The sequence below is a fragment of the Oryctolagus cuniculus genome, chromosome 1 (genome assembly GCF_964237555.1).
Source record: "Oryctolagus cuniculus chromosome 1, mOryCun1.1, whole genome shotgun sequence".
Classification (NCBI taxonomy): Eukaryota; Metazoa; Chordata; class Mammalia; order Lagomorpha; family Leporidae; genus Oryctolagus; species Oryctolagus cuniculus.
The window spans coordinates 167,392,792-167,416,276 of record NC_091432.1 but is presented as its reverse complement, the minus strand read 5'-3'; the positions used below and the strand labels follow the sequence as shown (position 1 = coordinate 167,416,276).

General features: G+C 45.7%; 1 protein-coding gene and 1 pseudogene across 1 annotated transcript in view; one reads left to right on the top strand and one right to left on the bottom strand.

Annotated features, from left to right (window-relative positions):
- Positions 1-2,002: 2,002 nt before the first annotated feature.
- On the bottom strand, positions 2,003-3,778 carry LOC100348198 (solute carrier family 25 member 36 pseudogene; annotated as a pseudogene).
- Positions 3,779-18,478: 14,700 nt separating this feature from the next.
- The window catches only part of AK3 (adenylate kinase 3), a 47,190-nt gene continuing 42,183 nt past the window's right edge, over positions 18,479-23,485 (top strand). Inside the window, exon 1 of the mRNA XM_070049668.1 lies at positions 18,479-19,146. The gene's annotated coding sequence lies outside the window, so the exon portion shown is untranslated. The remainder of the gene's footprint in view (positions 19,147-23,485) is intronic.

The following is a 23,485-nucleotide window of genomic DNA, read 5'->3' as shown; positions in this document are numbered from 1 at the left end:
TCAACTTCCTGATAAAGTGCCTGGGAAAGCAATGGAAGATGGGCCAACTGTTTGGACCCCTGCCATCCATGTGGGAGACCTGGAAGAAGCTCCTGGCTCCTGGCTTTGGATCCCAGCCCTAGCTGTTGGGATCATCTGGGGAATGAACCAGAAGATAGAAGATATATATATATCTCTCTCTATGTTTATCTCTCTCTCTATGTTTATTTCTCTCTCTCTCTCTCCTATGTAGCCCTGACTTCCAAATAAATAAATAAAACTTTTTTTAAAAAAGAATTTAAATAATACAATAGAAAATACCTATACACATCAATGGAAGGATTAAAAGGAAAGAATTAATAGCAAATTGACAAAGGTAAGTCCTTCCTTATCTGTGGCTACATTAATAAATGAATTAAATTCAGGCCGGCGCCGTGGCTCACTAGGCTAATCCTCCGCCTAGCGGCGCCGGCACCCCGGGTTCTAGTCCCGGTTGGGGCACTGGATTCTGTCCCGGTTGCCCCTCTTCCAGGCCAGCTCTCTGCTGTGGCCAGGGAGTGCAGTGGAGGATGGCCCAGGTGCTTGGGCCCTGCACCCCATGGGAGACCAGGAAAAGCACCTGGCTCCTGGCTCCTGCCATCGGATCAGCGCGGTGCGCCAGCCACAGCGCACCAGCCGCGGCGGCCATTGGAGGGTGAACCAACGGCAAAGGAAGACCTTTCTCTCTCTCTCTCTCTCTCTCTCTCTCACTGTCCACTCTGCCTGTCAAAAAAAAAAAAAAAAAAAGGATTAAATTCTCCAATTAAAAGGCAAAAATTAGCAAAAAAAAAAAAAAAAAAAAACCTAACTATACTGAATTTTACCAAAGATTCAATTCACATTTTTTTTTTGACAGGCAGAGTTAGACAGAGAGAGAAAGAGAGAGAGAGAGAGAGAGAAAGGTCTTCCTTTTTCCATTGGTTCACCCCCCCCAAATAGCCGCTAAGGGTGGCGCACTGCACTGCTGGAATCAACTTCTTCCAAGTTCTTGTTAATGTTGATAGGTTGACTTGCTTCTATAAATCACAAGTGTTCTTAATAGCATCTAGAATGGTGAATCCTTTCTAGAAAGTTCTAGAAAGTTTTACTTTGTCCAGATCTATTAGAGGAAACACTATCTATGATAGTGCTATGGTTTGAATATGATTTGTCTTTTCCCATTCATGCAGGAATTTAACCATAAAGTTTCATGTCATAATGGTATTAAGAGAGTGGAAATGTTATCCACTTATGCCATTTGGAGATGGAAAGCTTTGGAAATTGATTAAATTATATTAGGTCAATGGGGTGGGGCCCCCATTATTGAATCCTGGTGGCTTTATTTTTTTTTTAATTGTAGACATTTTATACACCAGTATAGCAACATCCATAGGCAAAGTCTCTTAGAGAATTACAACAAATAGCTTCATAAGGGCCATATATAGAATACATTTAAAGTATTAAAAGGTACAGTTGTCTCAATAGCAAAATTTAAAAGTTATATCCTGTTAATACATTTAACCCAAACTAACTTGAATGCTATGATTTACCGTTCAGAAAATGCAGCACAGAATAAATTTCTTGTCAAAAGCAGCTTGTTCTTTTGCCAAACTCTAAGTCAGTTAAGAGCATTACCCACTGAATCAGATGCAGAGGGACCCTCATCTTTAATACTGTTACTGTCCCACATATTAGTTTTAGTATGTTATTTTTAAAATAAAAACTTTCAAGGGCCAAACAGAAAATTACCAGTTTCTCTACAAAATAATTAAAATGTAATCTACATAGGCTTGAAAACAACTCAAGGGCTCAAATTCTTAAAGTGAAAACAAGTACAGAAAAATTGAGAAGTGGTGTATGTTTTCCACTTGTAATGATACTAAGGTGTGACAAATAGGTAGAAAGTCAAGTTTATATCCAGTAAGTCACTGAAAAGACTACTACATTCATTCAAGTACCATACAATTAGGGAAGATATGAGGACATGCTCAAGACACTGAAATGGTCAAGAATCAACATTTTACTAGTTTATTTCATCTTCCCAAACCATTACCATGTGAGTTGGATACACTGGCAAACAATTTAAAATCCACATTATGCAAAAGATCAAACACTTGTAAGCTGTGGAAATCAAAATTTAATGTTAAAAATATGTAAGATATTTAGATGCTATCTCGTTGGCTGTAAAAAGCAACTACAAAGCCAAATAACTGAACATAAAATATTGAGCAAGGTCTTCTTGGGAAAATGTGACAGTAATACCAAGGCTCTCCCTAATGTTGTTGCTTAACACTTTTACAGGAATTAATAGCCAGAAATCAGAAATTTATGACTGCCAATACTATCTTTGGATAGTTACAGTATGTGTTTAGAATATTGGAGAAGTGTGTGCTCATGGAATAAACAACACTATACTCTGACTGCCATAAATCAATGAAACACAACTGCATCTGGTGGACATGGTAGAGAAAATGGCAATTTTGCGTAAGGAGTGCTTTGAGAGGCATTTCCTTGAAGGCAGCCAAGGTTTTTCTTTCCCTCATTACTGAAAGATCAAGTAATGTGGTATGGTTACTTAAATTCCTACAACCAAACTTCCACTTAGGCATAGTTACATGTTCCCAAACTACTTTTCTTCCGTCCACCATGCTGGCTTGGATACTCCATGGTCCACTGCAATCTTTTGGTCTCCCCTCTCTGGAGCAGCCCCGCACTGCTATCCATTGAGTAGGTACACCACCAATTCATAGGTGGCTATCATAATGGCTGTGTTTGGAATCTGTCTCACCAGATGAGTTGTTAGGCCACGGTAAGGAGATCCATAACCTTCTTCTTGAACAACCAAAGAGAGTGTCTGAAAAAATGATCTATATTTTGTTCCCTCTTCACGTAGTCTTGTTCTTACAACTTCATGAGGGTATGCGATAGTTGTGGCACAAGTCTTTGAGGTGGCTGCAGCCAGCATCATTCCCACAAAATCTGATGCTTCCTTCACAGACTCTTCATCGTTTTCCATCATAGAGGCAGTCTTACATTCCAGCAGTTTTTGCTTTATACTTTCATAAATAACAAAGTGGATAACAGTCTCTGATATGCCAGCATAGGAAGCAGACATGCCCCTGTAAAATCCTCTAAGTCCATCTGTCTGATATACTTTGCGAACACATTCAAAAGCACCCAATCGCTTTTCCCCACGGCTCCTTGCATCAAGTTGTAACCGAGTCGTTATAAGCCAGATGGGGTTAGTTGCTGTGATTGCAGTAAAACCTGCCATTGCAGCTGAAATCATGTGTACCTGGGTAGAATGAGGATCAAATACACCACTCAACTTTTCCTTGCAGTTTGAATAAGCAGCAAAGTATATTGCTCTGGAAGGGGCTACCCCCACTAAATTGGGGCCTAATCCTCTAAATAGGAAACGAGGCCCTTCTTTTTCCAAGATCACCTTTAGGCAATGGAGAGGTCCAGGTGACACTGGTTGACACTGGCTCCGGCCATGGTGTTCAGCTGAACTTCAGAGATGTACAGTGTCACAGAAGATGGCTGCAGCCTTGTTTTCACAACTTCCAGTGGACATGTCAGAATAGCTCCCACTGCACCACCACATCCCCCAGCAAACAGATGCACCAGCGTGTCCCTCTGGCTCATTCTCTCTTCCGCATGTCCTCTCGGCGCCGAGGCGGGACGCGGATCCGGCCGCCCGCCACGGCGGACGGCTTCGGTCCCCGATGGGAGACGCAGGGCGCCCCGGGGGACAGTGAGAAGAGCCACCGGCGCAACCCTCCCCGCGGCGCTCCCGCCGCGCGCCGCCCGCCCTGGCTCAGCGATCTCCCCGAATCCTGGTGACTTTAAAAGGAGGCGAGGAGAGACCACATAGAAACAGAGAGATATGGGGCCCACAATGTGGGTACTGGTATAAGTCTTGGATGCTCTGTTTCTTATTCAGGTCTCCATTAGAGGCCTGAGAAGGCAGCAGAAGATGGCCCAAATACTTGGGCCACTGACACCCAAGTGGGACCCAAATGGAATTCCAGCTCCTGGCTTTGGTCTGACCTAACCCCAGCCATTGCAGCCATTTGGGAATCAGGCAGCAGATGGAAAAATTTCTCCCTCTGTCTCTCTGTAACTCTGTCTTTCAAATAAATCTTTAAGAAAGCAACAGAGAGACACACATGTGCTCCAAGCATGATGTGTTTCAGTCCAAGGGGGCGGGGCCCTCATAAGAACCTGTGCCATGCTCTTTGAACCTTCTATCTCCAGAACCATGAGACAAAATAAAACTCATTTTTTTCCATATAAAGTAGCCTGCCTCAGGTATTTCATTGTAGCAATGAAAGCTAACAAATACATGCAGTTGCAGCCTTAAAAACTATATTTCTAAGTAATAAACCTTGAAAGTTGGAGGAGGACATTTGGTTTAGCACTTAAGACACATACATCCCACATCAGAGTTCTTGGATTTGATACCCACCTAACTCCAGGTTTTGCTAATGCAGGCCCTGGGAAGCAGCAGTTATGGCTCATTCAGTTGGGTTCCTGCCACTCTTGTGGGAGACTTAGATTAAGCTCCTGTCTCTCAGCTTTGGCCTTGACTCCAGTGCCAGCTCTTGTGGGGATTTAGGGAATAAAACAGTGGATAGGAGCTCTCTCTCTCTTTCTGAAAACATGTACACAAAAAAATTTTAAAAATATTTAGAAGTCTAAATTACTCCTAGATTCATAGGCTGAGAATAAATTTTGTGTTTTTAGGCAAGAAAATAACATTAATCTCATTGTATATCTCCATCAGATCTTGGGCAATCAAGTGCATTGTCAACAAGTAGTAATATTTTAGAAAGGATATTTTTTCTAAGCAATTGGTCTCAATGACAGATTTAAAATATTTTGTAAACCAGGGCCAGCATTGTGGAGCAGGAGGTTAAGCACTTGCCTGCAATGCCAATATTCCACAGGGGCTCTGAATCAAGGCCCGGCTGTTCCATTCCTGATCCAGTTCCCTGCTAATGTGCCTGGAAAAACAGTGGAAGATGGCTCAACTACATGGGCTCCTGCGCCCACATGGGAGACCTAGATGAAGCTCCTCACTCCTAGCTTTAGCCTGGTCCAGAGCTGGCCATTGAAGCCATCTGGAGAGTGAATAAGCAGATGGAAGATCTCCCTCTCTTGCTCTCTGTAACTCTGCTTTTCAAATAAATAAATAAATCTTTTTAAAAAATGTTAGATGTACTGTCACTCAGGTTTTTTGTTCCATGCACAGAGAACAGGCAGATTGGATTTAATGCAATCCTTAAGGGCTCTAGCACAATAAATGACTATCAGCTTCAACTTACAGTCACCCACCAGTATTAGCTCCTGACAAAGCCTGTCCTTTGCAGCTGTGAAGCAGGCATTGACTTATCCTCCACAGCTATGCAGTTTCCATGGCATGTTCTTCCAACAGAAGCTGTTTTGCCAACCTGGAAAATAGGTTGTTTAGTGTAGCTACCTTCATCAGTTACCTTAACTAAATCTTCTGGATAACTTGCTGTAGCTTCCACATCAGCACTTACTTGCACTTTGATTTTATGGAGACGGATTTTTTTTCCTTCAGTCTCAAGAACCAACCTCTCCTAGCTTCAAACATTTCTTCTGGAACCTTCTCACCTCTCACATCCTTCACAGAACTGAAGAGAGGGTCTTGCTCTGGCTTAAGGGAATGTTGTGGCTGGTTTGGTCTATACACCCCTCTAACATTTTCTCCACATCAGCCTTAAGGTTGCTTCACTTTCTCATTATTTGTGTGTTCACTAAAGTAGCATTTTAAAATTTCCTTTAAGAACTCTTCCCTTGCATTCACAGCTTGGCTAACTGGGACAAGAGGCCTAGTTTTGGCCTATCTTGGCTTTCTTTTGATATGGTTTCTTTGCTAAATGTAATTTACAGCTTTCAATTGAAAATGAGAGATATAGGACTTTTCTTTCACTTGACTAGTTGTAAGTCATTATAGGGTTTTTTTTAAAGATTTATTTATTTATTTGAAAGTCAGAGTTACACAAAGAGAGAAGGAGAGGCAGAGAGAGAGAGAGAGAGAGAGGTCTTCCATCCACTGGTTCACTTCCCAATTGGCCACAATGGCCGGAGCTGCGCCGATCAGAAACTAGGAGCCAGGAGCTTCTTCCAGGTCTCCCACATGGGTGCAGGGGCCCAAGCACTTGGGCCACCTTCTACTGCTTTCCCATCCATAGCAGAGAGGTGGACTGGAAGTGGAGCAGCCAGGTCTTGAATCGGCGCCCATATGGGATGCCAGCACTTCAGGTCAGGGTGTTAACCCACTGTGCCACAGCGCCGGCCCCCACATACAACATTTATCAATAAGTTTGCCAGTTTGTATGGGTGAGGTTTGTGATGCCCTGTGAAATAATTACAATAACAACATCAAAGGTCCCCAATCACAAATAACCATAACAAACATAATAACGCTGAATAAGTGTAAAAGATTGTGAGAGTTACCAAAATGTGACACAGAGATATCAAGTGAGCACATGCTATTGGAAAAATAATGCCCAACAACTGTCCTGATGTGGGGTTGCCACAAACCTTCAGCTGGAACACAATATCTGAGGCAGGTGTTTGGTACAGCAGTTAAGACACTTCTTGGAGCAACCACATCTCCTATTCAAGTGCCTGAGTCTGAGTCCTGGCTCCACTTCCAATTCCCTCTTCCTGCTAATGCACACTTCAGGAGTCAGCAAGTGATGGCTCAGGTCCCTGCCACTCATGTGGAGGACCTGGATTGAATTCCTGGCTCTTGGCTTCAGCCTAGCCCATCTCTGACCATTGCAGGCATTTGGGAAGTAAACCAGGGGATGGAAGATCATTATCTGTCTCTCCATCTGGGTTTTTCTGCCTTCAAAATAAAATAAGCATATGAAAAGCACAATATCTGTAAAGCACAGTAAATGTGGTTTTTCTGTATAGGATTATACCCAGCCCCTTGTAAATTACGGTAATCCTGAGATATTTGGAAGATGAGAGGTTTAGAGCTGGCTTTTGTTCATTTGTATGAAACAACCCTATATATTCATAACTGATCATCTCATTAAGAATTGTAGTGATATAAATTGATTTACCCTGTAAAATTTATCCTATTCAGGGCAGGTATTTGGTATAGTGGTTAAGACACTGGTTGGGTGCTGGCGCTGTGGCATGGCAGGTAAAGCTGCCACCTGCAGTGCCGGCATCCCATATTGGCGCTGTTTCATGTCCTGGCTACTCTTCTACTGATCCAGTTCTCTGCTATGGCCTGGGAAACCAGTAGAAGATGGTCCAAGTCCTCGGGCCCCTGTATGACATACCTGGGAGAATTTCCTGGTTCCTAGCTTTGGATCGGTGTAGCTTTGGATCACCGTAGCTCTGGCTGTTTCAGCCACTTGGGGAGTGAACCAGCAAATGGAAGACCTCTCTCTCTGCCTCTCTAACTCTGTCTTTCAAATAAACAAACAAATCTTTTTAAAAAAAAAAAACCATACAATTTTATATAAATTGATTATCTGATCTAAAATGGGATTTTTCAAACTCAACACTTTTTACATTCCATATTGAATAATTTGGTATAGTTCATAGAGAAAAGACAAGATCTCTGTTTGCTCCTTTTCTTTTATCTACAATTTTCAAAATAAGAAGTTCTGCAGAAGTGTCCTTGGGGATTTTTGTCTGTGTGAGTCTTCATGAGCCCATGAATGTAAGTATATTTGATTTATCTCAACCAGTGCAGTGAGTATTCTCAATAATGTCCAAATTACCCTGCTAGCTGCAGAATACTTGCTTGCTAAGCCCTTTTGCATGACTCCAGTATTCCCTAAAAACTTTCTTGTTTTCTGGATGACACAAATGTACATTTTCTGCCCCAAATCTGGAACCAGCCATGTTTCCAAGAAGCCTTGATTTCTCCTATTGGGAATTGGTAATGAGAGACCAAAATCCAGGCATTGTTTGCTACTGTCCTTATTTCAAGGCTTTCTCAGTAATCAGAGCTGGTAAATATTTTCTCTTCTCTTTCAAGATAAAACATATTGTGGGGGCCAGCGCTGTGGCGCGGTGGGTTAAAACCCCAGCCTGTTAGTTTTTAACATATATATTCTAGAAAGCCACACACTCTCATGAAGTTTTTGAAGACTCCTGTGTATGTGTCTGTGGTTATGTGTGTGTACATGTGTATTAGGAGGATTAGTTCACACCATTATGAAAGCTAACAAGTTCTACTCTCTATGACCTGCAAGCTGGAGAACCAGGGGGCTGGTGGTGTCCATATCTGAATGCCTGAGACCCATGGGCTTCAATGTCCATGGGCAAGAGAAGGTGGACATCCCAGCGTAAAGAGGAAAAAAACAAATTTGCCTTTCCTTTGCCTGCTTGTTCTGTTTGGGCCCTCAGCGGATTGGTTTATGCTCACCCACACCCACACCCACACCCACTTAGTCCATTAGTAAGCTAAATGCTAATCCCTTCTGGAAATGCCCTCACAGACAAACCCAAAGTAATGTTTTACCAGTTGCCTGGCACTATTAACTCAGTCAAAATGACATGGGTGTTTGGTACACTGCTGGGGTGTCTGCATTCCATCTTGGGAGTGCCTGGGTTTCAGTCCTACCTTTGCTTCATTTTCTTGCCAGCAGACATCTTGGGAGGCTGCAGATAAGAAGGACTTGAGTCCCTGCCACTCACGTGGAAGATCTGGATTGAATTCTAGATTCCTGGCTTTGGCCTGGCCCATCCCCAGCTGTGTGGGCATTTGGGGAGTAAATCACTGGATGGGAGATCTCTCTCTCTCTCTCTCCTTTTCAAATAAAATGAAAAATTGTTTTAAATAACTATTTTTAAAATATTTATTTATTTATTTGAAAGAGTTAGAGAGAGAAGCAGAGGGATAGAGAAAGAGAAAGTCTTCTATCCGCTGGTTCACTCCCCAAATGGCTGAAATGGCCAGCTGAGGCTGGGCCAAAGTCAGGAGCCAGGAGCTTCATCCAGGATCTCCATGTGGGTGCAGGGGACCAAGGACTTGGGCCATCCTCTGCTGCGATCCCATGCACATTAGCAGGGAGCTGGATCAAAAGTAGACTCAAACTGGAAATTAAACTGGGTTGTTTCAAACTACAGAAATTTTGAGGTTGATTGTTAATGTAACATGACATAGCCTATCCTGACTAATAAAGCAAAGTATCTTTAATGTCACTCTGTATTACAGAGACCTGAAGTTTAGTGCAGTTGAGGACATTGGAAACATGTCACCTTTGAAACAGCAGAGGTATCAAATAATTATTCTGCAACTAAAGAACAACAGTGTAATCTGTGAAATTAATATCAAATTTCAGGTCAATTTTCAGTTACTAATAGATCATAGGTTTTCAGAGTTTGAGAGATCTTAGAGTTGACCAAATCCAATACTCTTTCCAACACAAAGCTTCTCTGTACACCATGCCCAGAGAACAATCTCTCGTGGTCTTATTGTACACACACATAGATAACTTATGTCATAGAAACAGCATGCTTCCTTTCCTGATACCTATGTAAAAGTGTTTCTCTATTGAACTAGTTTTCTTTCTTCCTCTTATTGAAACATATTTGGTTATGTGAGTAAATTCAATTCTTCATGCTACAAAATCCTTATGTATCCCCTTTCTCCTGATGAAATTAACCTAATTGTTTGCACTATTCCTCAGTGTCATTATTTCCAGATCATTCCCTTTTCCAGGCACTCATCTGGGGTCCAACTGTGAACACAGTAGACCATTCTTCAGTCTGATAACCAAGAAGACCCTTCACCTGGAGAGCACTATACCTACACCACATACCCCTGCGACTCCACCTCCTCCCAAGCTGGGCACTGGTGGAACCAAATCCCCTCCACAGAAAAGCCAGCCCAGAAAAGATACCTTTGATTCAAACATCCTCTATGAGATCAAAACCACACAGAGAAGAATGGATAATAGTTAGATCTGAAATTATAATAACAAAAAAAGAACAAATCCTTAAATTCACCTTCAGGGAAAAGTACTAGAACAATGGGTTTATTGTATAATTCCAGCTAAATGATTTTGGGGACCAGTGCAGTCTGAAACCAGAGAAGAGAAACCAGCTGCAGTGAATTCCAAGAAATATCAACATGTGTGTACTTCTTGGAGGGAAACTTCCAGGGATTTCTGGGAACATTTAGTAACTTCTGTGCTTACATATGTTTAGTGTGCATAAGGCAAATGCTTAACCCAAAATACTCATTCAGAAATCAGGTGCTGTGGTGTAGCAGCACACTGCCTGCAAGGTAAGCATCCCATATGGGTGTCTGTTCGAGTCCCGGCTGCTCCACTTCTGAACCAGCTCCCTGCTAATGGCCTGGGAAACAGCAGAAGATGTCCCAAGTATCTGGGCTCCTGCCACCCATGTGGGAGACTGGAATGAAGCTCCTGGCTTCAGTCTGGTCCAGCACTGGCCATTGTGGCCATCTGTTGACTGAACCAACAGATAGAAGATCTTTCCCTGTCCCTCCTTCTCTGTAACTCTGACTTTCAAATAGATAAATAATCTTTAAAAAAGAAGAAGAAAGAAAGAAATCAGTACAGTGGATCTTCAATTTTTTTCTTTCTCTTTTTAAAATTTATTTATTTATTTGAAAGACATAGTTACAGAGAGAGAGAAGAAGAGAGAGACCTCCCATCTGCTGGTTCACACCCCATATCGTCTCAATGACCAGAGCTGGGCTAGGTTGAAATCAGAAGTCAAGCTATTGCTTAACCTGCTGTACCACAGTGCCAGCCTCCAACTTTTTTCTTAAAATGTGTCCTAGGGCCAATGCTGTGGCATAGCGGTAAAGCCGCCATCCACGATGCCTGCATCCAATGTACACCCCAGTTCAAGTCCAGCTATTCAGTTTCCAATCCAGCTTCTTGTAATGTGCCTGGGAAAGCAGCATAGGGTGGCCCAAGCACTTGGGCCCCTGTATTAACGTGGGAAACCTGGAAGAGGCTCCTGGCTCCAGGCTTTGGACAGGCCCAGCTCTGGCCATCATGGCCATTTGGGGAGTGGACCAGCAGATGGAGGCTCACTCTCTCTCTCTCCCCGCCTTTCTCTGTAACTTGCTTTTCAAATAAATAAATAAATTCTAAAAAGTGTGCTACCTTTTCCTGATTTATAGAAAGTTTGAAAAATATAAGTAGAAGTTAAATCTGTTATCACAGGTACTCTTACAATGAAGTATTTGCATTATTAAGTAGACAAAGTAACTAATGGTATTAATGGTCATATTTAATACAAAAATACCATGGCTCAAAATTGCTTTGGTTGTGTCCTTAAAATTTAACAGGAATTAGAATTTTTAAAGCTTTAACTCCTTTCTTTCTGCTAGAATTACAGAATTTACTTCTATTTCTTGACTTCTCAGACAAGGAAAAAAAAATAAACTCCAGGGTTATTTTGTGGCTGACCAAAATATCAAGGAAGTCTTTCAATATGGCTTTTTTTTTTTTTTTTGATGGCCCAGGGGAAATATTAGTCATTTCGAACTGAACAAGTCTAAATGCTCAGCTCGTCTTCTACTCAAATCTGAGGCTCTTCCAAGTCATGTCATTTTTTCCCCAAGGTCTCAGTGTAATTTTATAACCAATTTTTTAATAGACAAGGAAATGTAATTTTTCTGGTCTATCAACCTTACAGCATCAATACCTGTCTCTCTTCTTTTCAACATATTCAAGATTAAAGCAGCTGTTTATTCTTCTTTTAAACCTTCTCTAGGAGGACAGCACTGTGGCACAGGTTAAGTCACTGCCTGTGATACTGACATACCATATTAGAGCACTGGTTTAAGTCCCGGCTGCTCCACTTCCATTCCAGCTCCCTGCTAATGCATGGTGGGAACACAGCAGAAGACGGTCCAAGTACTTGGACCCCTGCGATAACGTGGGAGACCTGGATGGAGTTCAAGGCTCTTGGCTTCGGCCTGGGCCACCATGGCTGCTGAGGTCATTTGAGAATGAACCAGTGGATGGAAGATTTCTCTCTCTCTCTCTCTCTCTCTCTCTCTCTCTGCCTTTCAAATAACAAATATATCTTTAAAAAGAATAAACCTTCTCTAGGATTACAGCTCTTCCTCCAGAATTTTACTGCCTTAGGCCCATCAACTAGGAAGCTATTTACAAAGAGACACCTGACTAACTGTCCACCCAGCTCCTCCATTATTCTCCAGAAACCAACCCCATGTTAAATGCTGTCTTTCTGCAATGTGTGATAGTTTCTCATTGCTTATTGACTCAACTCTAACCTCTCTAGTCTAAGGCCATTCATTCAAAAAATAAATGATTTGTCCAGTCTGTGCTAGCCAGGAAGGCCACCAACAGTAAGCTTAATAGCAACATTCCCAGTCCTCTGCTGCTACCATCTAGTGGGGGAAACAGGCAACACAGTGAACAACCACAAAATAAATGTGTTAACATTTGTTTTGCCAAGTGCTATGAAGGACATAAACAGAGTGCTGAGCCCAAGAATCACTGGAAGAGTCCACTCTGTTTGCTGGGTGTGGTATAGACTACAGGGGCTGAAGCAGGTCATGGGAGAACAATAAAGAGGTTCCTGCCATTGTTTGGGCAGCAGATGATGATGGCTTGGATTAATGGAAATGGGAATTCCAGAATGAGAATGAAGGGGAAATGATAGGACTGGGTAATGGATTTTATAGGAAGGGGTGGGAAGGGAAAGCACTAGATCAGAAATCATGCCCAGCTTTAGATGGTGGTGCCAGTTACTGAGAAGAGGAATGTAAGAGAATGCATTGGGGGATTGAAATCAAGAGCTCCACTTTGGACCTAATCCACCATACATAAGGAGAAGCCAGCTCTGGAGTCACAACAGTAACTGCCACCACAAAGCAGGCTCCCCAAGGTCTCTCTCCTTAAATACAGCCCTCCCAAAGAACTCAAACCTCTGAGCAGGCAATGGCTGATCCTCGTCCCAGCCAGGGACTGGGTCCAGAACAGCTTTGGCCTGACTGTCTGTATCATCTGAAGGAGACTCTAAGCCTCTAGAGCAGAAAGAAGCATGACCACAGACTTCCCCAGCAGCTACAGCAGGAAGGACAGGGAGGACAGGATTACTCCTGCGGACTCTCCCATCTAGCAGGGCCACTCTCTCTAAAGACCGCTTATGGAACAGAACCAAGGGAGTCCTTTCTCCCATTGTTCCAAGGATGGGATCACTTCTAAGGGCTCCTTGGAAAGCAATCTCATCCGAAAGAAAGTGTTGCCTTCCTGTTTCCTGTAGCATGGGAAGAAGTGGATGTAACTCTCTCGCTCTTGGATGTGGAGGATGTACCCTCCCTGCTGGGAACAGAGAAAGGTAAAGCAGACTCCTCTCTGGTCCAGAGCTATCCTGAGCCTGAGTGGGGCATCCTGTCCACTTCAGCATTGCTGGCCCAGGTCTGTCCATGGGGATAGAGCCTCTTGTTGGACAGATTTCCTCCCAACCCTCAGGCAGCCCTCCCTCTACAAGCTGAATCAGATCTGCCTCCTTGCCATAACACGTATTGTGTGGTACCTGGAACTGGCCCCAGACTGGTTACTCTCACTTCAGCCCCTTGGGCAAGGCCCTCAGCTTCCTGGAGACAGAGATCACTAGCAGTGCAGCTCCAGTTGTCACTCAGGCTGACCTGTCAGAGACCATCAGCTTTCCTGCTTCCAAAGGTAGCTCCCTTGGGCCCAGAACAATCCTTCCTAGCTTGGGGCAGAGACATTGGACAAAGACGGGAACACATGAAACACTCCTACTTTGTGCTTTCCAACCTCCTGGCTGCTGACCCCATCCAGAGGTAGCTGTGGGCTGACCTTTTGCTTCATGAAGACAACCAAATCACACATGGCAGGTACCTGGGAGGATGCCTTGGGCTGCTGCTGTGACAGGGAGTAACACCATTCCCAGTGCTACCATACTTTCAGTCCTGCCCAAGACGAATACTTTGACCTTTGGACTCCTAATCTCAACCGTAACTGGGACATTCTTGCCTCTTGACCTCCTCTGAGTTATCTCCAGACTCATGGGCAAACTCTGTGGATAACACAAAGTATCTGCCACGTGTAACATGATTCCTCATATGCTCTGGGACCTGACCTGCCCCTTCCAGAGCAGACCTGCTGTGCTAAGGAGCAGCATCCTTCTTTATAGTGACCTGTGTGTTCCTGACATGACACTGGCAAGACCCCTCGCTGTGACCACAGTCCTAAGTGTAGCAGTCAGAATCATCCTCCAGAGAAACCAACAGGGCATGTATGTGTGTGTATATATGTATATATAACACATACATTTATACACATATATACACATATACATACACACCCAATTTGATTATCTCTTATGCAAAATGCATGAGACTCATTAGAAGTGTTTCAGATTTCAGAGTTCTTTAAATTTTGGAATATTTGCGAATATTTTACTGATTGCATATCACTATTCTAAAATTCCAAAATTTGAAATGCTTTGAAATCTGAAACTTTTTGAGGACAGAATGTTCATTTTGGAGCATTTCAGATTTCAAAAGTTCAGATTAGGGATGTTCAACCTGTAACTGGCTTCTATGACCACGGAAGCTGACAAGTCCCAAGATCAGCAGGGTGAGTCAGCAAACTGAAGACCTAGGAGAATGAAAGGTTTAACTCCAATCTGAGTCCAAAGTACTGAGAACCAGGAAAGCTGAGAGTGGAGTTCCTGTCCAAATGCTGGCAGGCTCGGTTCCCAGGAAGAGCCAACATTTTGGTTTGAACCCAGAGGCAGGAGAAAGCTGGTGTTCCAGTTAGAAGGTCATCAGATGGAGAAACTCCCTTATACCCTATTCAGGCCTTCAATTGATGGATGAGACCTGCCCACCTTAGGGAAGATTATCTGTGTTATCCAGGCTACCCATTTAAACATCAGTCTCATTCAAAATCATGCCCATAAAAACACACAGAATAATGTTTGACCAAATATCTTGGAACCACACAGTCTGGTCAACTTGACACAAAAATAACCTTTGCACCTGAGAAGGTAGATCAGCTGCCCTAACTAACACCCACTGAAAAGCTCAGCATATTTGGTCCCAAGGGAAAATGACCAAATTGTAAAAACATTAGGCTCACTAAAGATCCATATAGGAGTTAAGCATAAAACAGCATCCCACCCCATAACCTCGATTCTAGCACTAGCGTTGATTATGACTTTGAGATACCTGTGAGTTCTCCAACTGACACTGACAAGTCCGCAGGGTGATATCTGGGCCGGGAGGTCTGCTAGGGGTTAGGCTGCAGAGGCTTACAGGTGGGAGTCAGCACGCAGGTTTACACCAAAGGCCAAAGAGCAGAGGGTCCAGAGCTGAAGTTCTTGAGACTGAGCTGGGGAAGATGGACATGAATCTGGGTAAGTGAAGAGAACTGAGACGTGCTGGGGGAAGACTAGAAGATGGGACCATGGGAGGCAGGAAATGATCGCTCTCAAAACCATTGTAGCAAATGCTACCTGAGGTCACGAGGAGAAAACAGAAAAGCCCATGGGATTTGACCACTGTCTGACTTCTGTCATTGGCGTTGTTTCTCCTAAATGACCTAAACTCTTGTTGAATTCTTACTAGAATCTCCTATTTTGCTTTGCTCAGGACAGTCCGCCAAAAGTCACACTGTTGTGATTTAATGAAATTATTGACAACAGTCTCTTTCATTCTCAAAAATACACCCGATTGCATGATATATTCTATGTCTACCCTCCTGATAAAGCAAGCCTTTTGTCCCAGCACCAGAGGGTTGCTTTAGCCCTGGTGGCTGTCTTTTGCTCAGGGTGCTCCTCAAAGAGATTCCTGTCTCCTCCCTTATCACAAGTTTAAGTCTCAACTTCACAGGCTGTTCTGAAGGGTTTATCCAACCAATGGCCTATTTTTTCTTTTCCTCTTTTAAATGTTGTATTTTTATTCTAAAGCAATAGCAGATTTATAGAAAATTTGAAAATATAGAAAAGACTTTTTTTCTCCTCATTTGAGACTAAGTTGCTGACATCGTATCTATGTGCACTAAATTCTATACTGTGTATTTCCTATCAGCAAAAACATTCTTCCTGCCCAAATCAGGAACATGACACTGATGCACTGTGGTTACACAATTCTCAGACTCATTCGAGTTTCACTATTGTCCCGGTAGTGCCTCTACAGGGCAGAATCATGCATTACATTTTTTGCTATCTCTCTTTTAGTTTCCTTGAATCTAGAAAAATTTCTCCATTTTTTTCTTGTCTTTTTTTTTTTTTTAAGGTAGCAAGATAGATATTAGCCTATGTGTGTAAGAGGGGCTGAAGAAAATGAGGATTTTTAAAGAAAATGAATTTATGTGCAATGGAATGAGGAAACAAGCCCTAGGAAGCAGAGCAGCAATTATACCTAAAGTAATTGCTCTTGTTCTATAACCCTGTTAGGTTTCAGTCCTCTCCCTGGGGGCAGCTCAGGGACTTCCCCCTTAACCCATCCTGATCAGGTCCTGGGAGGATTTTCAGGAATTCCACATCCAGAAAACCCTCACTCACAATTTCCCAGAAGAGGGAGGAGGAGAGAGGAAATGGGGGACCCATACTCGTGCCTTTTTTTTTTTTTTTTTTTTTTTTGGACAGGCAGAGTGGACAGTGAGAGAGAGAGAGACAGAGAGAAAGGTCTTCCTTTTGCTGTTGGTTCACCCTCCAATGGTCGCCGCAGCCGGCGCACTACGGCTGGCACATCGCACTGATCCGAAGCCAGGAGCCAGGTGCTTCTCCTGGTCTCCCACGGGGTGCAGGGCCCAAGGACTTGGGCCATCCTCCACTGCACTCCCTGGCCACAGCAGAGAGCTGGCCTGGAAGAGGGGCAACCGGGACAGAATCCGGCGCCCCGACTGGGACTAGAACCCGGTGTGCCGGCGCCGCAAGGCAGAGGATTAGCCTAGTGAGCCGGCATATACATCTCCAGTCTGAATACAGACTGGGCTGTCGGTCTTTTGCTGAGCTGCCCACTTCTCTGTCAGGTGTACCCTCTTCCTTACCAGTCTCAGTGCAGCCTGGGCACTCAGCTCTTTCCTGAGATGCCCACCTGGTCTATGAGGCATAATTCTTCTCAGTAAACTTGGCTAGCATGCTTACTGCTACTCTGTTTCTCATCTGAATTCTTTCTTGCATGAAGACAGGCACCTCGGAGCAGCCAGCTCCGGTAACATTATGACCTTGACGTTTTGGAAATGCCAGGCCAGTTATTTTAGAAAGTGTCGCCCAACTTGTCTCGGTGGGAGGTCTTCTCAGGAGGAGTCTCAGGTCATCTATCTCTGGAAGAAACACAAAAGGCTGTTAACAGGTGACATCATCTCACCAGGTGGCGTCTGCCCAGCTTCTCCGCTGTGAAGTTACTCTTTTTCCTAACCAACAGGCATTGTGTAGAGCACTTTAGACTGTAAAGTTTTTGTTCCTCATTAAAACGTCTCTTTGCTTATTTATATATCACTTTGTGTCAGTAGGGACTCCTGAATTGCAAACTCCCCAGTGGGGCATATTGCTAACAATGGGTTATAGCACCATCACTAATTACTGTCATGCTCAAATCGTGCCAGAATTGGCCTCCAGGAGTGTTTCAGGCTGGTGCCAGTCTCCTTCTTAGAGTACTTTCTTGCTTTCTGTCCCCACAGCGATCCCAGGCTCATTTTTTACTTTTCTTTTCTCAAGCCTAGAATCGGCCTGGTTTTTAGAAACCAGGACTAAGCACCGTTAACTTCAGGCACACAGAACTAGGGGATACCCGGGTGCATACCACAAATGCATAACCACATGTACACTTACGTTTCTATTCCTCCACCTGTATATCTCCTTTGCTAGTTTGTTTAATGAAAACCATGAGTTCACATTCCAACCCAACACAGGTTTCAGACCAGTTTCTATTAACAACAGGAAATGTTGCCCTATTATTATCCTTCATACATTTAGACAGGTGTCCTTGGACAGCTGCTCCCACACCCCATGCCAGTCTGCCTCTCTGCAGGGGCACCCCGTCCTGTCCCGGCCAGGGTCGGGACCAGCGGGCTCCGCCCAGCCCCCTCTCTGCCGCCTGAAACTGCTGGCCCCGCTCCCCAGCGAAGGACTTCTGCACTTGACCATACAAGGAAGGAAGTGAAGCGCCTGCACTATCAGAACCTGATGCTGATTTCGATTAAGAAGCCATAAATGGTGACACCTCCCCCCGCCACAGCCCAGTGAGGACGAGCCTATACTGAGAGGAGAGGTCCGGCGGCCCCGTTCAGGCCCAGCCCTGTCCCTCCATCTGCCCAGGGCCTGCAAGGCCCCAAGCCCCTCCCACTGGTACCCAGCCCGTGGGCCTCCGCCGAAGGCTGCAGTTGGAGGCGGACAGCCCAGCCCCAGCTCTGGCCGGGCCTGATAGCACGCCCGGCGCCCACGGCCGCCCTATCAGTGATGCGCACGCGGACGCCCCTCCGGCGGGGAGGAGGCCGGAAGCGGGAGGAGGCGTTGTGCGCCCTCCCCCTCCCCAGCCGTGCGTGTGCACCCCACTTCCCACACCTCCCCCCGGAGGCCGCCTCGCCTTTCAGACTTTTGTTTGTGAGGGAAAACGTGTTTGAGGGATGGTGAAGGGAGCAGGGAGGAGTGTCAGACACTGCAGGGCCGCCGCATCCTCTCGCGGAGACCACGCGGCCATGGAGCGCCAGGGGCCATTTCCTCCGAGCCGCGCTCAGCTGGGGCGACTTTGCCGTCCCGGGTGGGATGAGGGGAGCGAAGCACAACCCTGAGCCTACCCAGCCCGCCTCGACCACCACCCTCCCCGCACCGGCTCTCCTGTCTGAGGCGCCATGCTTTCCTGCACCAACTTATTCATGTGAGCGGGACAGCTGTATACAAATCAAGGAAGAAACTATAAATTCAATACCGACGCACTGAAGGCTTGAATTCCAGCAAAACCCGAAAACTTCCTCTTCCTTCTCCCCCGCGGCATTTCTGTTGCGGCAGCGCCATCTTTTGGCACCTGGCGTGACAGCAGCTGAGTACTCGCCTCGCCCGGGCTTCAAGGCTGTCCCGGCCGCCTCCCGCCCAGGGCAGGAATGAATTCGTTGTGCGCTTAGGATGTGGTGGGCGCTGTGCCAAGTGCTGCAGGTACGAGTGCACGTGGCCACTGGCCTGTATGTTGCAGTGGTTCTTTTTTTTTTTTATGATTTATTTATTTATTTTAAAGTCGGAGTTACCCAGAGAGAGGAGAGCAGAGAGAGAGAGAGAGGTCTTCCATCCGCTGGTTCACTCCCCAGTTGGCCGCAATGGCTGGAGCTCCTTCCAGGTCTCCCACGCGGGTGCAGGGGCCTAAGGACTTGTGCCATCTTTCACTGCCTTCCCACGCCATAGCAGAGAGTTGGATTGGAAGGGGAGCAGCCGGGTCTCAAACCACGCCCATAAGGGATGCTGGCACTGCAGGCGGCAGCTTTACCCACCACCCCGCAGTGCCAGCCCGTGCGTTAGTTCTTAAACTTGGCACAAGTCGAAATCATCTACACAACGTTTTAAAAATCTGTTTTGCTTTTTTCATCTATTTGAATGATTGTGTGACAAAGGGAGGGAGGACACAGAGGGAAGGGGGGGGTGTCTTCCAGCCATTGGTTCACTCCCTAAAGGCCTGCAGTTGCCAGGGCTGGGCAGGCTGAAGCCGGGAGCAAGGAACTCCATCCTGGTTTCCCACGTGGGTGGCAGGAACCCAGGCACTGGAACCATCATCTACCTCCTGGGAGCTGGATTGGAGGCAAGGAGGAGCCAAGACTTGAACTAGGCGATGGATTATGGGATGTTGGCATCACGAGTGGTGGCCTAACCCACTGCGTCATGATGCCAGCTCCAAGCTGTGGAACATTTTGAAATGCAGACTCCTGGGCTCTGTCCTGAGAATATCCTGAGTTGCTGGGGCTGGGGTAGGTATTAGGAGGCTGTGTCTGAGCAAAGTTCATAGGTGGTTCTGAAACAGGGAATCCACGAATCACATTTTCAGGAAAAAACTAAAGATGGAGACATAGAAAAAGGACTGTTATTACAGGGTAGTCTGATAAATGCCAGGGGCGGAGACAGAAAGGGACATCTAACGAGACTAGGAATTGAGTGGAGAAGTTTCCTTGGAAGGGAAGATCCTAAAACTAAGAGTTGGCAAGAGGAGGAAGGGGAGCAGAGAGCACAGGGGACACAAAGGCAAGAGGGCAGGAAACTCCTTGGAACTTGCAAGAGTAGGGGAGGTAGAGCGAGGGAGGGTGTGGCCAGCATCAGAGAAGGGGGGCCTGGAACCCCTAACTGACTTTGTCTTCACAGCTCTGGGCAGTGCAGAAATTCTTCCACAGGGAGGGTGACTTTGCCAGATCTGCGTTTGAGGATGATCCCTTCTGGCAGCAGTGCTGAGGGTTCAGGCTCAACTGCACTTTGAGAAAGACATGGTGGTGGGAGCTAGGAAGGCAATAAAGGACAGGCCGCTGTGGTGCAGCCAGTTAAGCCCATGTGGTCAAGGGTTCGAGTCCCGGCTGCTCTGCTGCTGCTTTTTTTTTTTTTTTTTTTTTTTTTTTTAATTTATTTGAGAGGTGAAGTTACAGACAGTGAGAAGGAGAGACAGAGAGAAATGTCTTCCATCTGTTGGCTCACTGCCCAAATGGCTGCAACGGCTGGAGTGGCACCAATCCGAAGCCAGGAGCCAGGAGCTTCCTCTGGGTCTCCTGTGTGGGTGCAGGGGCCCAAGGACTTGGGCCATCTTCTACTGCTTTCCCACAGCAGAGAGCTGGATTGGAAGAGGAGCAGCTGGGACTAGAACCGGTGCCCATATGGGATGCCAGCGCCACAGCCAGAGGATTAACCTACTGCACCATGGCGCCAGCCCCTGCTCTGCTTCTGATCCAGCTCCATGCTGGGAGACCCAGAAGAAGCTCCTGGCTCCTGGCTTCAGCTTGGCTCCTCCCGGTTGTTGTGTTCATTTGTGAACCACAGGATGGAAAATCTCTCCCTCTGTCTCTCCTCTGTCTCTGTAACTCTGCCTTTCAAATAAATAAATAAATAGGTGGCATTTCTGAGAGAGGTTAGAGAGGGACTGTGGGGAGCAACCCGGACTGGACTAAGTTACTGGAATTAAGACTTGTTCTATGCATCTGCTCTCCCACAATATGGCGCTGGGAGAGGAGAAAACAGCTTCTACGCAGCTGCCTCCAGTTCAACCAATGAACTGTAGGACTTGCTCCTGATTGGAGGAGAGCAGCGTACTCGGCATGTGGGCAGCCGAGTTGGGATTGGCGGAGGAGGACTATAAAGGAGGAGAGAGACGGCATGCACCAGGAACATCTAAGGGGAACATCTGAAGGAACACCTGTGCAGCCCCCGAGAGAGCCAGCCGGTGGTGTGCCGCTCCCCCACGGAAGTGGGGAATGTGGCAGGGGGAACCGCCCTTCCACGGAGGTGGAAGGGACGGCAGCCAACCCGGGAAGAACCAGCAGCAAACCCGGGGAGGGCCGAGCAGACAAAAGAACAGCGCAGGGTCTTGTGTCATTCCTCCACGAAGACGGGGAGCGACAAGGGACCACCCAGCTTAATGACTTAATCCACCCAGCTTAATGACTGATGCATTGGCCAAGAGACAAGTGCAAGGGTCTTGCAGGGGACTCCAAGGGTTCTAGCTTGAGTGATCAGACGTTGTTTTCCAAGACAGGACACACAGAGCAAGGGGTATGCTTGGGGAGAGGGGTTCGGGGCAGAAAAATAAAAGGAAAAAAAGAATGGACCGGTTACTTTAATATAATTGTCACTGCCCTCCTCTCATTTAGTGTGTGATCATTCTCTCTTAGCCCTGCTGGGCCTTGATTGTGTCATCTATAAATATGGATTACAATCGTATTTACCTCACTGGTTAGTTGTAAGGACTAAGTGAGTTAATTCATGCAGGTACTTTAAAAAGTACATAATAAGACTCAACAGATGTTGGCTTGTTTGCTGCCATGGTGCCAGCTGCTTGTGGTGCATCTGAACATTGTTCCCAATGCTTCACTCCCTCCGTGCTTTGGACTCTTGCATCCACAGCACCGGCTAAGGGACTTGGCAGGTCCTCCCACCAGGACAGAGCACATTAGGCATTGCTTGAGATGCCCATACACCATATTGGAGTGTCTGGGTCCACATCCCAGGTCCACTTCTGATTCCAGCTCCCTGCTAATGGACACCCTGGGAGGCAGCAGGTGATGTCTCAGGTAATTGATTCCCCAAAACCTAGGAAACCCAGATTGAGTTCCTGGCTCCTGACTTCAGCCTAGCACAACCCTGGTTGTTGCAGATATTTGAGGAGTGAACCAATGGATGGAAGACCTTTCTTTCGTTCTTTTTTAATGATTTATTTATCTGTTTGAAAGGCAGAGCTACAGAGAGACAGAGGCAGAGGGGGCGGGGTTTCCATCCACTGGTTCACTCCCCAAATGGCAGCAACAGTTGGAGCTGGGCCTTTGTGAAGCCAGGAGCCAGGAGCTTCTTCCAGGTCTCCCACGTGGGTGCAGGGGCACAAGGACTTGGGCCATCCTCTGCTGCTTTCCCAGGCTGTAGCAAAGAACTGGACCGGAAGTGGAGCAGCTGAGTCTCGAACCAGTGTCCATATGGGATGCTGGCACTGCAGGCAACAGCTTTACATGCTATGCCACAGTGCTGGCCCCAGATCTTTTTCTGTCTCTGTCTCTCTGCCTTTCAAACAAATATTTGTAAATAAAATAAAATAAAATTTATCACTAGGTAATGCTATCTTGTATGCCTACATATTTGCTTTTTAATAGCAATCCTTAAAACCTTGAGCCAGAGCAGGGTGGAGAGGTGTGGATGAAGAAAGGATAATGTCAATGTCAACTGCACAGTTTGCCTAAAGAGGTTTTCTGTACGGGCCTTGTGTTTACATGCTGATGGGATGCCCACATCATTAAGAGCTCTGAGGCAGGCTTGATCTCTATCTTCTGTTGAGACAAGAGAGAGTCAGAAATGTGAAGTGCTTGCCCAGGCTCGTGAGCTAGTTAGTGATTGAACCACAGCAGGTGAGGCTCTTCTGATTTTCACTTCACTTCTCTGCCAGCTTGTTCAGCTGTGCGTGAATAGTTGTTGAGGTAGAGGCTGGTGCATATTGACTGAAAGCAGTTACTGCATTTGCAAGAATTGTGCCTTTGCTTTTCTTTCTTGCTTTGCCTTAATATTTTTTGTCATAGCACTTTATTACTTAAGTAAACAAAAAGAAGATAGGAGGAAAGGAAAGAATATTAGCAGAAATAAAGGAACAGAAGGAGCCCCAGGATATGCCTGAAATTTTGCATATATTATCTTTCTAAAATTAGCTTTTCTTTTTTTTTTATTAGATAGAGTTAGACAGTGAGACAGACAGAGAGAGACAGAGAGAAAGGTCTTCCTTCTGTTGGTTTACCCCAAATGGCCGCCATGGCCGGCGCTATGCCGATCCGAA